Source organism: Psittacula echo (genome assembly GCF_963264785.1).
Source record: "Psittacula echo genome assembly, chromosome: 9".
In the NCBI taxonomy this organism is placed as follows: Eukaryota; Metazoa; Chordata; class Aves; order Psittaciformes; family Psittacidae; genus Psittacula; species Psittacula echo.
The window spans coordinates 23,795,481-23,809,346 of NC_137745.1; the positions used below are offsets into that span (position 1 = coordinate 23,795,481).

Here is a 13,866-nt window from a genome sequence, read left to right on the forward strand (position 1 = left end):
TGGCTTAAAAAGAGTTCGATTTGGGCAAAAAAGGCTTACAAATAGCCCAAACCAGTTTAGAAATAGCTAAGCTTAAAACAGGCTAGAAATAGCCGTAAACTGTTCAGAAATTGCCAAAAAAAGACTTAAAATGGGTTATAAATGGAAAAAAATGGGTTAGAAATAGCCAAATAAGGTTTAAAACAGGTAAGAAATGGGCAAAAATGGAATAGGAATGGCCAAAAATGGTTTTAGAAATAGCCAAAAAAGACTTACAATGGGTTAGAAATGGGGAAAAAGGGGTTAGGACAAGTTAAGAAAGGGGAAAAATAGGTTAGAAATGGGGAAAAATGGGTTAAACCAAGGTGACCTGTCACTGTCAGTCATTTGGGCTAGAGAGATACCAGGAACATTGGAGTTACTGGAGATAAAGACTGTGAAGGTAGCATTTTATCCTGGCTGCTCTCCTCAGCCGAAACCACTGCAGCAAGCTGGCTTAACGCGTGGATTCACATGCTGCCAGCACCCATGCAGCCTCTGCTGCTGCACCTTTCTCTGCACAAACACTCACCCCAGCAATAAACCTGGCTCCCACCCACATTTGCCTAGGAGCTCTTGTGCCTCTCAACACTCCCTCAGGTTGTCTACGTCTGAGGGTGCACTGAAGATGCTGCTCAAATGCTAGAAACACCAGATGAAGGGACAACCCTTACAAGGAACGCTCTTGAAGTAATACTTAAAACTAGTGCTCTGACCACTGTTAATTTTCTTGCAAGGCACAAAGGAGCACACTGGGGCAAGCTCTCCTCATTAAATCTCAGTATGACAGAGCAGAACCTCACAGTGTTTGTTGTAAGTGATTCTCTTTAACAGTAAAAACACATCATTACTTTTACTGTTAAGCAGGTATCCTGCTTGTATAGCTCTACTAGATTATTTTCCATGTTAGATCAAATAACCAACTGGAACAGTCAGCAATGAGTAGGAAGCTCCAGGTTTGTCACCTACGTCAACTGCAGCTGGATAATACCTCTGCCCTTTTCTTTATACAGCACTCCTGATTTTGGCAGAATAATGTATTTTAAAACATTTAGACACTGTTTAGCCAAACGCTCCTCTATGATTCTATGATACAACATTAGATACAATGACCTACCTTCTTTTGCTAGACAAAGCTCCAGGGTAACAGATATTTTGTAATATCAGAATTAGCAGTGAAATTCAGACCATTCTTTAGCCAGGCCCTGAAATACTTCACATAAAATAAGATACAACCTCCCTCAGGTCAGCTTCCAGACAATAACCCAGAAAGGACTGCTTCAGGGAAGCTTACTCTTGCCTACAGATAACAGAGAGCAAAAAAAGCATCTGAAGAAAATAACATTATTTTTCAAACCCTTTCCTCTATTTTTCTCCCCCAACCACATTTTCATGCTGCTTTCTGGTGCTGGGTTTCTTTTTTCTATGAAAATGAGCAATGATTTATGGGAGAACTCCTGACTTTCAACCAGCTGTAGCCACTGCGGAGATCAGGGAACAAACCTGGGCTCAATTAGGCAGCCAGTAATCCACTTTTTCCCCACTCCTCCTCCTCCCCCCCCCCCCCATTAAATGAACACAGCATATTTTAAAGTATTTTTCTTGTATGAAAAACCACACAATCAGCAGAAGGAAATGAGGGGAAACTACAAAAAGGAATAAACAAAGTTCTCAAAAGGCAGAAAATGAGCACTTTTCCACCTACAAATCCTCATCTAGTAACTGTATGTGCTATAGTATTAAGTAAAACAGTTCAGAAATGAGTTGGTGGTGATTAAACTGAAGCTGACTGAAGTTTCTCAATCTATTTTCGCCTTCCACTTGTGCTGCTGGAATCACACAAACTGGCTCTAAGGTTAGAGAGCTGAGAGCACCGTGTCCCGGAACACTTCCTCTCTCAGTTCTGAGCAGTGTCTGATTCATAACCCACATCTCGTGGGTTTAGCTCAGCCCAGCCAAGACCTGATCAGCCAATTCAAGCCCAGTTTAGACCAGTTCAGCCCAGCCCAGCAAAATTTACTCCAATTCAGCCCAGCCCAGCCCCATTTAGACAAGCTCAGATCTGTCCAAGCCAGTGAGGCCCACTTCAGCCACTCCAGACCAGTTCAGCGCAGTTTAGCCCAGTTTGGCCGACTTCAGGAGACTTGAGATCACTTTGGCCCACTTCACCCCAGTCCAGCCTCATTTACCCCAGTTAAGCCTAGTTTGGCCCAATTCAGACCAGTCCAGCCCAGTTTAGCTCAGTCCAGTGCAATTAAGCCCAGCCAACAACAGTTTAGCCCAGTCCAGCGCATTTTAGCCCAGTTCAGACCTCTCCAGACAGGTTTAACCCAGTACAGCTCAACTAAGCCCAGCCAGGAACATTTCAAACCAGTCTGGCCCAGGTTAGCTCAGCCCACACCAGCCCAGCTCAGCCCAGCCCTGCCCAGTTTATCCCACTTACGGACAGTCCATTTAGCCCACTCTAGACAAGTTTAGCCCAGTTCACCTCATTCTAGACTTGTCCAGCCAGGATCAGACAGGTCCAGCCCAGTTCAGACCAATGGAGCCAAGGCCAGCCCAGTTTAGCCTAGCCCAGCCCAGTTTAGTCCAGTTCAGCCCACTTTAGTCCAGTACAGCTCAGTTTAGCCCAGTGGAGCCCAGCCCAGTTTAGTTTAGTCCAACTCACCTCAGAACAGGCCAGGCCATTCTACCTGTGCCCAGCCCAGCCCAGTTTAGCCCAGTGCACACCAGTCCAGCCCAGTTTATCTCACTTCAGACACTTCACCTCACTTCAGCCCGGCCCACTTTAGCCCTGTCCAGCCCATTGCAGCTCACCCTAGCCCATTTAGCCCACTTTAGCCCAGCACAGACAACTCTAGCAAAGTCCATTCCACTTTAGCCCAGCCCAGCCCCCTTTAGCCCAGTTTAGCCCTGTCCAGACCAACTTAGCCCAGCCCAGCCCGGTTCGCCCTACTTCAGCCCAATTCAGACCTAGCCGGACCAATTTAGCACACTTCAGCAGGGTTTAGCCCAATTCAGACCAGTCCAGCACACCTTAGCCCTGCTGAGCCCAGTTTAGCCCACTTCAGCCTACTTTAGCCCAATTCACATCTGTCCAGACCAGTTTAGCACTGTTAAGCCCAATTTAGCCCAGTCCACCCCAGTTTAGCCCAATGCAGCCCAGCCCAGGACAGTTCAGCCCACTTTAGCCCTTCTCAGCCCAACATAGCACTATTTAGGCCAGCCCAGTCCAGCCCAGTTCAGTTTAGCCCAGCCCAATTTAACCCAGTTCAGCCCAGTTTACAGCCCAGCCCACTCCAGCTCAGCCCAGACAAGTTGAGCCCAATTAGGCCCAGTTTAGCACAATTCTGCCCAGCTTAGCTCAGCCCAGCCCAGCCCAGCCAAGACCTGATCAGCCAATTCAAGCCCAGTTAGCCAAGTCTAGCAAAATTTACTCCAAGTCAGCCCACTCCAGCCCCATTTAGACAGGCTCGGATCTGTCCAAGCCAGCGAGGCCCACTTAAGCCACTCCAGACCAGTTCAGCACAGTTTAGCCCACTTCAGGAGACTTTAGACCACTTTGGCCCACTTCAGCCCAGTCCAGCCCAGTTTAGCCGAGTTCAGCCCAGTTTAACCTTCTCCAGCCCACTTTAGCCCAGCCCAGCCTCGTTTACCCCAGTTAAGCCTGGTTAGGCCCAATTCAGACCTGGCAGGACCAATTTAGCACAGTTCAGAAGGGTTTAGCCCAATTCAGACCAGTCCAGCACACCTTAGCCCTCTTGAGCCCATACAGATATGAAAATGACAGTGGCTGGGGATCAATGAGCTGGGCGTATTAAGTCAGCAATTAATTTATAAGCTTCCACCAAACCATACACTGGTAGCTTCCTGCCAGCCTATATAATTTCAAAGCTTGCAGCTATTACCAGGACACAGCTATTGCTGTGCATGGAGGAAAGACACTGGCCTGAGACTATTGCCCCATTCCTGCCCTTTAACACTCCTATCAGCTTGTGCCAACACCCTGGCGGTTTGTGAGACTAAAATCATTGTGGGTATAAATAAAGCCGTTACTGCATGGAAAAACAGAGCCCCGCAAAGCATTCTAGACCCCAGAAGAGAACTTTTTCCTTGTGCCTATCAGGTATAAATCTGTCAAGATCTGATCTTCCTCCCTGGATCCCGGACCACGCACCAATGTCAATGGCTGGCTTTCCAACTGCAAATCTCCTCCGTAATACCTGCGCTTGCTGACTACGCACCGGGTATCCTCCAGCCCCACAGGGAAGTGACAACAGAGCAGCTCAAAACAGTTAAGCCACAAATGGAAATCCTGGGGCACTAGAAGGAAGTGCCCCATACAGTCAGCACGGGAAACATTACAGAGTTGTTGAAATAAATGCGATAGCTGTATCTCCTTTGGCTCCACGGTCCCTGACTCTGAGTGTCTTCCAACTTGTAAATACCTAAAATATTCTTCCAGGGAATGCAAATCCATATTCTGCTCCTTTAAACCTACAGACAACTAACTTTCTTGGTGACACCTTACAAACGGCTCCCTAAAAGTGTCCTGTCACCTTCTAGTGTCTGCAGACCACACACCGAAACCACTGTCTAGGCACCAGCCAAACAACATATGAAACAATCATCCCCATCACAGAAAACACTCCTCATCCCAACAGCAGATCTAACTGCTTTGTGTCAACGCCTTGGCACAGGACCCAGCACGAGGGAAGCTCCGCAGAAAAACGGATGAAACCGTTCAGGTCGTTCAGTTGATCATTTACGTCCCAGTTTGCTTTGACGCGTTATTTAATGCTCTGACATTAATGGTCTTTCACTGCAAGCAGAGCGCACGTGACCAACTTCATCACAGCACACGCTGCTCGGTCCTCCTTCTGTCTTCTAAAGTCTCTTTTCAAAGAGAGCAAAAGAAACCAGACACAAATTGTGCCTGAACTTAAAAATCATCCATTGCTTAAGGAGGTGCGTGAGTGTTGTCACCCTTGTAGCTGTCAGCAAATACACTGCTATTAACTATCCTTGGAGACCAAGGGGCTTAGGGTCCCTGTTAGCCCATTCTCCGTTACGGTGTGCTGTCAATGCTCGTGACAGGCATCACTTACGTGTGCAGGCAAGAGGTGTTCAGCAAGGAAGATGTCTTCTGCTTTCAGAAATAGCGCACAGGGCCTTCAGAAACGCTCTTTCCTGTAGGATCCCCTTCTGGGCTTCTGCATCTCACCGGTTACAACGAATGCCTGTTCCAAACAGATCATCATGAAAACGTTCGCTACTTTGAAGAGAGATGAAGGTTGAGCCATATCAACCTGTTCTCCTACTGTTAACCCAGAAAGCAAACTACTTACTTCTTCTGCAACCCCTGTCACTGTTCACGGTTTCTGCGTGTTGACATGAGGCACCTTGTCCAATTCCCAGGGAGCTCCAATGAAGTTGTCTCCTCTGAAATACAAAACAGCAACGCGTTTGTGACTGTGGCCTCCTCGATAGGCCTCGTAGAATGGCAAATAAAAACTGCTGTTGAGAGACCATTTGCTACTGGTTTATAGCCACAGCATTTCAGAGCAATTTCTTCTTCCCCAAGCGCAGGCTTTTCCAATCCAGGAAGGATCACAGACAAGGCACTCTATCAAATAAACTAAACAGCTTCCATGGTTTCAGCCCAGCCAGCAGCTAAGCACCACACAGCCGCCCGTTTACTCCCTGGCGATGCCCAAACCGCTGCAAACGTGCTAGAACATTTGTAGTTGGCATTCCTACACGTAGCCAAGCTTGCTGCATACAGAGCTGTATGGAGTGAGCGTTTGTCTCTTGCAGAAAGCAAACTGAGGCCTCCCACTGTTCGTGTTCTACGTTAAAAACATTAAGTGTTTCTTTTTCTCCTTGTAAAATAGAAATTTCCTGACTTCACAACCCCAGTCATCACGAAGGAATGGTTTTTGTGGTTTGCACTGACTGCTAGGAAAAAAAAAGGGAAGCATTTTTAGCGAGTGGGAATAAAGCTATTTCACAGGATTATAGCTGTAAATAAACATTCATTCAGTAAATGGAACAGCACCTTTGCCACAACAAACCATGGAACCTGGCCCACAACAAACCAGCAGCCATCACACAGCACTGCAATAGCAAACCATGAGGACAGCGAGGCTCCGATCCACACATCTTTCTGATTTCCCTGCACACTAGCCTCGCTCACAACAGGAGGGAGCAGCAGCCACAGTCCATCAGAGCTCCAACAAGCAGGGCTGGACCACTGCATTCTCCCGACGTTTCAGCAAGATAGAATCTCTCTGTATTACAGTATTAACTAAAACAGTTCAGAAATGAGTCGGTGATTAAACTGAAGCTGACTGAAGTTTCTCAATCTACTTTCACCTTCCACTTGTGCTGCTGGAATCACACAAACTGGCTCTAATGTTAGAGAACTGAGAGCACAGTGTCCCTCTCAGTTGTGAGCAGTGTTTGATTCATAACCCAGATCTTGTTTAAAGAGTCGGCTTCTGTCTGATTTCTGTTTGTGTCAGTTCAAATCCTACTGCTGCAATGGGAAGTAAAAGAATTCTCTGGACTCCACCCTCCAGAAGGCAGAGTCTTAAACGCCTGAAGCACACCTCTGACCCTGAGACACATCCGTTAATGCCGGGTGCCTCAGAGGGTTAGACAACATTTAAAGCAGCCCAGCAGTGGTGCACAGTTACACACAGCAGGCCCTGTCTGCTCCAGCTGAAACCAAGAAGTTTTGCGGAGGCAGAGGAAGACAAAAGGACGGTATCCCTCAGCCGTGGGGTGTCTGGAGGTTTGCACAGGGACAGGGGAGTTGGCTTCAAGGTCCCACAGATCTGACACAGTCTCAGAATCCAGACTCAAACAGTCAGAGATGACGCTTACGCTGCAGGCTGTCTTGTTCCAGTCGGACTGTTTTCACTACGCTGCCCCTGCAAGAGAAAGCAGCGAAGCACTTGTGAAAACCACAAGTGATGACATTTGTGATGATTCCTTCCACAGCCTCAGGTCAGCCTCCAAGAACATTCAGTGACCTGAATGTAAACAGGTCTACGAAAGATGCACAGAGTTTTTAATCTCAGTTCTGGGGCCCTCAAGGAGGGGGCATACACAGACTGAGAGAGAAAAATGCCCCTCCTTATTTTCATCAGGACGCAGTTATTGCCTTCTGCTTCCCCACTGTGAAGGCTGAACTCAGAGCAAGTAGATGGCTAGTAACACAAGCGTTTTTCACTCTCATCACTGCTGCGACTGCATTATGTCCCCTTACACACACACTAGTAGCCTTGCAGAAAAAGGATAGAGAGAATTCTGCTTACTTCTATGAGCACCATATGTAGAGAAGGAGATTTACGGAGGCAGAAACTGTAGCAAGACAGCAACTGAATCTCCTGAATACCTAGTAACAGATACCAAGTTTAAAGGGCACTTACTAAATGCTAACCATGTTTGCCTCAGCTGCAGGTACACTCTGAAGTCTCTCTGGAATCCAGTATCAGGAACAGTGAGGTCAGATCCAGGTATTCCTTTAAGATGGTGGTAACAATGCCACATGCCTGTTAAAAAACAATCCAGATCAAACGAGTGTTTCTGAAGAGTGCAAAGACAAGGCTGGGGTTGTTTTAAACCTTGACAAGTGAAGCCTTTTGCTCTCAGCACGTCAGGGAAGCGAAACCCAAACATGCATTACTGCGAGACTAGCCAGCTATAACATCACATCTATAGAAAAGCAAGACCAGTACAAGTGAATGCGGACTAAACACACCACGATTAGATAGCTCAGGTTGCTACATCTGGTGCCAAGTAGCAGCACAGCTGGATTCTTACTACATTTCGCTGCCATTTAAGCCCTTCTCACTTAACTCTGTTTAAACCTAGGCACCAGTTCTCCCAACTACAGCATTTAACCGATGTCATCACTTACTTTCCTTGCCCAAATTTAAGCAATAAGGAAAAATAGCCTGCCCGCAGCCCTGCCGCACCGGGCGCTGTGAAGCTTCCCGCACCGGGCGGCCAGGGGGCAGGACATGTCCTTCTGCACCCGCCCAAGGGACGCGCGGCCGGGCTCGCTCGCCTCCCCGATAACCCCGGTAGGCTCGGATCTCACCAGCTGCCGCCACTGCCGGGACCCGGACGCTGCCCGCCGCCATGCTGCTCCCGGGCGCTGCGCTTGCGACATCGAAACGGCGCGCGGAGGGAGCGGAGCCGGTACGCGAACACCGGGCTGCGGCCACGACCACACCGCGTGCCCGCCCGCACCTGAATGTGGAGCAGCGGGTCCCTCTGTGCCTCTATGGCAATACTCCCCGCCAATACGTACCCACAGAGTTTCTATGGGGTCTCCATGGGTCGCAGCCCCCTCCCAGCGTAGCCCTATGGGTCCCTATGTGTCTCTGCATCCATACCCCCGCCCAAGGTGTCCCTATGGACTTTATATGGGGTCTCTATGGGTCGCAGCCCCCCCAAAGTCTCTCTATGGGTCCCTATGTGCCCCTATGGAGTTTCTACGGGCTCTCCAATGGGTCGCAGCACCCCCCAATGTCTCTCCATGGGTCCCTATGTTTTTCTCTTCCCCCCCAGTGTCCGTACCTAGAAGGCCAGGGTGGTGGTTCCGTGCAGGAGATGGATGCCGGGCCCGGGAAGCAGCCGCGGCAGCTCCTGGAAGAGGGGGGCGGCCGGGCTCCGGAGCGCTGCGAGTCCCGGGTGGAGGAAACGCGAAGGGAGCGGAGCCTCCACCGGCGCCACGCTCCCCGGCGCCATCTTGGAATGAAAAATGGCGGCAGCGCAGGCGCGGTGCCGGCCGTTACAACTGCAATGTGGCAGCCATGATGGGTGAGGGCATGACTCGGCAGGAGGCAGGGGCTGGGCTCAATATGGAGGAATAGCGGGTACACAATGGCGCCAATGGCACCTCACCAATATGGCCGCCCCCAGGAGCCGTACTCAAGACGGCGCCTATTCAGTGGCGTCAACGGCACCCCACCGGTTTGGCCGGCCCCAGTCTCCCACTCCCAACATGGCGGCGCAGAGCCGCACTCAAGATGGCGCGAGCCATGGCCACCGAGACGCCTCCCGCCGCCTCCCCTCACGTTTCCTTCAGCCGCACCTCCCTCTTTGCCTCCCCCATGGCCACCCTACGGCGGCAGGTGGTGCGAGGCTAGAAGCGCCAGACCTGCGGGCGGGCGGCAGGGAGGGAGGAGGAAGAACCCAAAATGGCACCGCCCTCGCTCCGCCCCCCCCCTTCTCCCTGCTTTATGCGGTGAAAGTGATGCAATTCCCTCTTTTCCATTGCTCCGTGAGGTAAAAGTGCTGGAATTCCTTTTTTCCCAGTACTTTCTAAGGCAAAAGTGAGGGAATACGGGCTTGTGCCGGAAGGGAGCCGAGCGCAGCCGAAGCCTCCCGAAGCGGGCGGAGGGTCAGCGTCGTCCAATCCCTGGCCGCCTCTCCCTTAGCTACAGCGCGCAGCTGTGGGGACGTTTTCCCGCCTAGAGACTGGCAGCCAATCAGCGCTGTCCCTCGGTGTGAGGGAGCGATGGCGGCAGCCGGGAAGGGAAGAGGAGAAGACGGCAGCGGCAGCTGAAACGCGGCTTTATCTTCTGTATATGGGCGGTTATGAAGCTTAGCGGGGTTTAGGTCGGCGCGGGAACGTCCCGGAGCTGCTGGGCGAAGGTTTGTTTCAGCTTTGGTGGGCGGGAAGATGGCGGTGATAAGGGAGCAAAGCGGTTTAAATGGGAGGGATGATGGCGAAGGGGGGGAGAATGGCTGTTATGGAGGAGAGAGGGTGGGGAAGGAGGGGGATAATGGCGGTTAAATGGGATAGATGATGAGAAAGGGAGGAATAGTGGGATATGGGATAGATGATGAGGAAGGGGGGCATAGTGGGATACGGGATAGAAGAAGGGGGGGGAATGGGAGTGGGGGGTAAGACAAAATGGTGGTGGTGAGGAAAAGCAGACGGCGGACGGGGGGAACAAGGTGTTGGATGGGGTGGGCCAGCACACAGTGGGTGAGGACATGTTCTCCATTCCCACATCCCAAATTCCATCCCTCTAATACGGAATGTCGGGTGGTGGACACCAGATGGTAATGTTGGACGCTCTCTGTACTTGCAGGACCAGGCTGCTGTTATGGGCTCCATCGTGTGGCCCCAGCTCCTGCCTCAGCGTCAGGGTCACCCGGTGCTGCTGCACCTCTGCAGATGGAGATGATGAGGGGGATGATGAGGAAGAGCCCAGGGATCAGGATGAAGCTAGATTGACTCTTACCCTGCCGAAACCTCTGCGCATCGAAGGCGTGCACCAGCTCCCTGCGCCGCAGCGGCAGCCCCATGGTATGTGGCGCTCAGCAGTGAAACTCCAGCATTCCTGTCATCACTGTCTTCATCTGGGATCCATTCCGGAGGCCCAGGAAAATCTCTCAGTGGGTGATGGCCAGTAGCACCCTGGGGTGCCGGGCTGCAGCAGCACCTGAGGCAGCAGCTCCCGGTGCTGATCCCGGTGGCGTTCCCGATATTCCTGGCCCTCCGTGCCCAGCAGCAGGGACTCCCCGGGGACAGGCGGCCCACCCGACACAGCGAACCCGTAGGGACCCCGAAGTACCCCGTAGGGCCCCACACTCCATAAGTACCCCAACACCAGTTGACTCTTTGCTGCACTTTCACTTTTATTTACTTTTTTTTGCATTTCATTCAGATTTATTCACTTTTATTAATTTTTATTTCCTTTTTAATCACTTTATTGACATTTTATTGATTTTTTTCTTCAGTTTTCTTTCAGTTTTCGTTCGGTTTTCTTCTGATTTGATTTAGTCACTTTTAGTAACTTCCCCCCCCCCCCCCAGTTACCCCGTAGCGACCCAGAGCAACCCGTGGACATCCCATAGACCCCTATAGATCCCCTATAGCGACCCCCCAGGCTCATAGACTCCCTACAGACATCCCATAGGGTCCCAGAGACACCCCGCAGCAACTCTCAGCAAACCGTGGACACAGAGACCCACAGACACCACATAGTGACCTATAGACACCCAGAGCAACCCGTACACAACCCATGGCCACCCGCCCGTGGTCCCGTGACAACCCTTATGACTTATGGTGGTGTGATGTCACCAGGACTGGGATGACATCATCATCAACCACCATGGCGCCCCACAGGGCCCCCACTACCCACCTGCCCCCCATAAGTACCCCAGGTTTTTCATTTGCTTCCATTCATTTTTATGAAATTTCGTTCACTTCTATTTGAGAATGGGAAAGGGGGTCGGGAAAAAAAAGGAAAATGGGGTCGGGAAAAAAAAGGGGAAGGGGGTCGGGGAAAAAAAGGGGAAGGGGGTCGGGAAAAGAAAGGGGAAGGGGGTCGGGAAAAAAAAGGGGAAGGGGGTCGTGAAAAAAAAGGGGAAGGGGGTCGGGTAAAAAAAGGGGAAGGGGGTCGGGAAAAAAAAAGAGAAGGGGGTCGAGGAAAAAAAGGAAAGCGGGTCGGGAAAATAAACGGGAAGGGGGTCGGAAAAAAAAGGGGAAGGGTGTCGAGAAAAAAGGGGAAGGGGGTCGGGAAAAAAAACGGAGAAGGGGGTCCGGAAAAAAAAGAGGAAAGGGATCGGGAAAAAAAAGGGGAAAGGGGTCGGGGAAAAAAAGGGGAAAGAGGTCGGGAAAAAAAAGGGGAAAGGGGTCGGGGAAAAAAAAGGGAAGGGGGTCGGGGAAAAAAAGGGAAAGGGTTGGGGAAAAAAGGGAAGGGAGTCGGGAAGAAAAAGGGAGTTGGTCGGAAAAAAAAAGGGAAGGGGGTCGGGAAAAAAAAGAGAAGGGGGTCTGGAAAAAAAGGGAAGGGGGTCTGGAAAAAAACCGGAAGGGAGTCGGGAAAAAAAAAGGGAAGGGGGTCGGGAAAAAAAAGGGAAGGGGTCCGGAAAAAAACAGGGAAGGGGGTCGGGAAAATAAACGGGAAGGGGGTCGGAAAAAAAAGGGGAAGGGAGGAGGGAAAAAAAGGAAAGGGGCCCGTGGAAAAAAGGGAAGGGGGTGGGGTTAAAATGGGACGGGGGGTCAGGAAAAAAGGGTAGGGGATCGGGAAAAAAAAGGGAAGGGGTCAGGAAAAAAAAGGGAAGGGGGTCGGGAAAAAAAAGGGAAAGGGGGTCGGGGAAAAAAAAGAGAAGGGGGTAGCGGAAAAAAAGGAAAGGGGGTCGGGAAAATAAACGGGAAGGGGGTTGGGAAAAAAAGGGGAAGGGGGTCGGAAAAAAAAGGAAATGAGGTCGGGAAAAAAAAAGAGAAGGGGGTCGGGGAAAAAAAGGAAAGGGAGTCGGGAAAAAAAAAGAGAAGAGGGTCGAGGAAAAAAAGGAAAAGGGGTCGGGAAAATAAACGGGAAGTGGGTCGGAAAAAAAAGGGGAAGGGGGTCGAAAAAAAGAGGAAGGGGGTCGGGAAAGAAAAGGGGAAAGGGGTCGGGAAAAAAAAGGGAAGAGGGTCAGGGAAAAAAGAGACGGGGTTCGGGAACAAAAAGGGAAAGGGTTCGGGAAAAAAAAGGGGAAGGGGGTCGGGAAAAAAAAGGGAAAGGGGGCCGGGAAAAAAAAGGGAAGGGTGTCGGGAAAAAAAAGGGAAAGGGGGTCGGGAAAAAAAAAAAAAAGGGGGTCGAGGAAAAAAAAGAGAAGGGGGTTGCGGAAAAAAAGGAAAGGGGGTCGGAAAAATAAACGGGAAGGGGGTTGGGAAAAAAAGGGGAAGGGGGTCGGAAAAAAAAGGAAATGAGGTCGGGAAAAAAAAAGAGAAGGGGGTCGGGGAAAAAAAGGAAAGGGAGTCGGGAAAAAAAAAGAGAAGGGGGTCGAGGAAAAAAAGGAAAAGGGGTCGGGAAAATAAACGGGAAGTGGGTCGGAAAAAAAAGGGGAAGGGGGTCGAAAAAAAGGGGAAGGGGGTCGGGAAAAAAAAAGGGGAAAGGGGTCGGGAAAAAAAAGGGGAAAGGGGTCGGGAAAAAAAAGGGAAGGGAGTCGGGGAAAAAAGGGAAGGGAGTCGGAAGAATAAAGAGAAGGGGGTCAGGAAAAAAAAGAAGGGGCTCGGGAAAAAAAAGGGAAGGGGGTCGGGAAGAAAAAGGGAAGGGGTTCGGGAAAAAAAACGGAAGGGGGTCTGGAAAAAAAGGGAAGGTGGTCGGGAAAAAAAAGGGAAGGGAGTCGGGAGAAAAAAGGGAAGGGGGTCGGGAAAAAAAAGGGAAGAGGGTCGGGAAAAAAAAGGGAAGGGGGTCGGGAAAAAAGGGAAGCGAGTCAGGGAAAAAGGGAACGGGGTCGGGGAAAAAAGGGCAAGGGTGTCGGGAAAAAAAGGAAAGGGGGGTCGGGAAAAAAAAGGAAAGGGGGTCGGGAAAACAAAGGGGAGTTGGTGGAAAAAAGATGGAAGGGGGGCCGGAAATAGAGGAAAGGGTGGATGGAAAAAGAGGGAAGGGGGGCCGGAAATAGAGGGAAGGGGGGATGGAAAAAGGGAAGGGGGCCGGGAAAAAAAAAGGGAAGGGGGTCGAGGTAAAATAATGGAAGTGGTTCGGGAAAAAAAAGGGGAAGTGGGTCGGGAAATAAAGGGGAAGGGGGTCGGGAAAAAAAAGGGAAGGGGGTCGGGAAAAATAAGGGAAGGGGGTGGGGTTAAAAGGGTATGGGGGACAGAAAAAGAGGGAAGGGAGTCAGGAAAGAAAGGGAGTTGGTAGAGAAAGAGAGAGAAGGGGGGAAGGAAAAAGAGGGAAGAGGGGAGGAAAAAAGGGAATGAGGACGGTGAAAAAAGGGAAGGCCGTGGGGTTAATATGGGAGGGGGGGTCGGGAAAAACGGGGAGGGGGTCGGGAAAAAAAAGGGAAGGGGGTGGGATTAAAAAAAAGGGAAGGTGGTCGGGAGAATAAAGA

The 13,866-nt window shown here is 50.6% G+C and overlaps 1 long non-coding RNA gene across 4 annotated transcripts; it reads right to left on the reverse strand.

Moving 5' to 3' along the window:
• Positions 1-5,113: 5,113 nt before the first annotated feature.
• Positions 5,114-8,796, reverse strand: LOC308224986. Of its 4 annotated transcripts, XR_013957645.1 has the most exons (5): positions 8,611-8,796; positions 7,455-7,577; positions 6,077-6,953; positions 5,367-5,460; positions 5,114-5,258 (listed from the first exon to the last, which is right to left on the reverse strand). It is a non-coding gene; the product is annotated as an uncharacterized lncRNA (long non-coding RNA). The 4 variants fall into 4 exon arrangements; XR_013957646.1 differs by lacking the exons at positions 5,114-5,258; positions 5,367-5,460 and adding an exon at positions 5,630-5,644; XR_013957647.1 differs by lacking the exons at positions 5,114-5,258; positions 5,367-5,460 and adding an exon at positions 5,919-5,973.
• Positions 8,797-13,866: the final 5,070 nt, after the last annotated feature.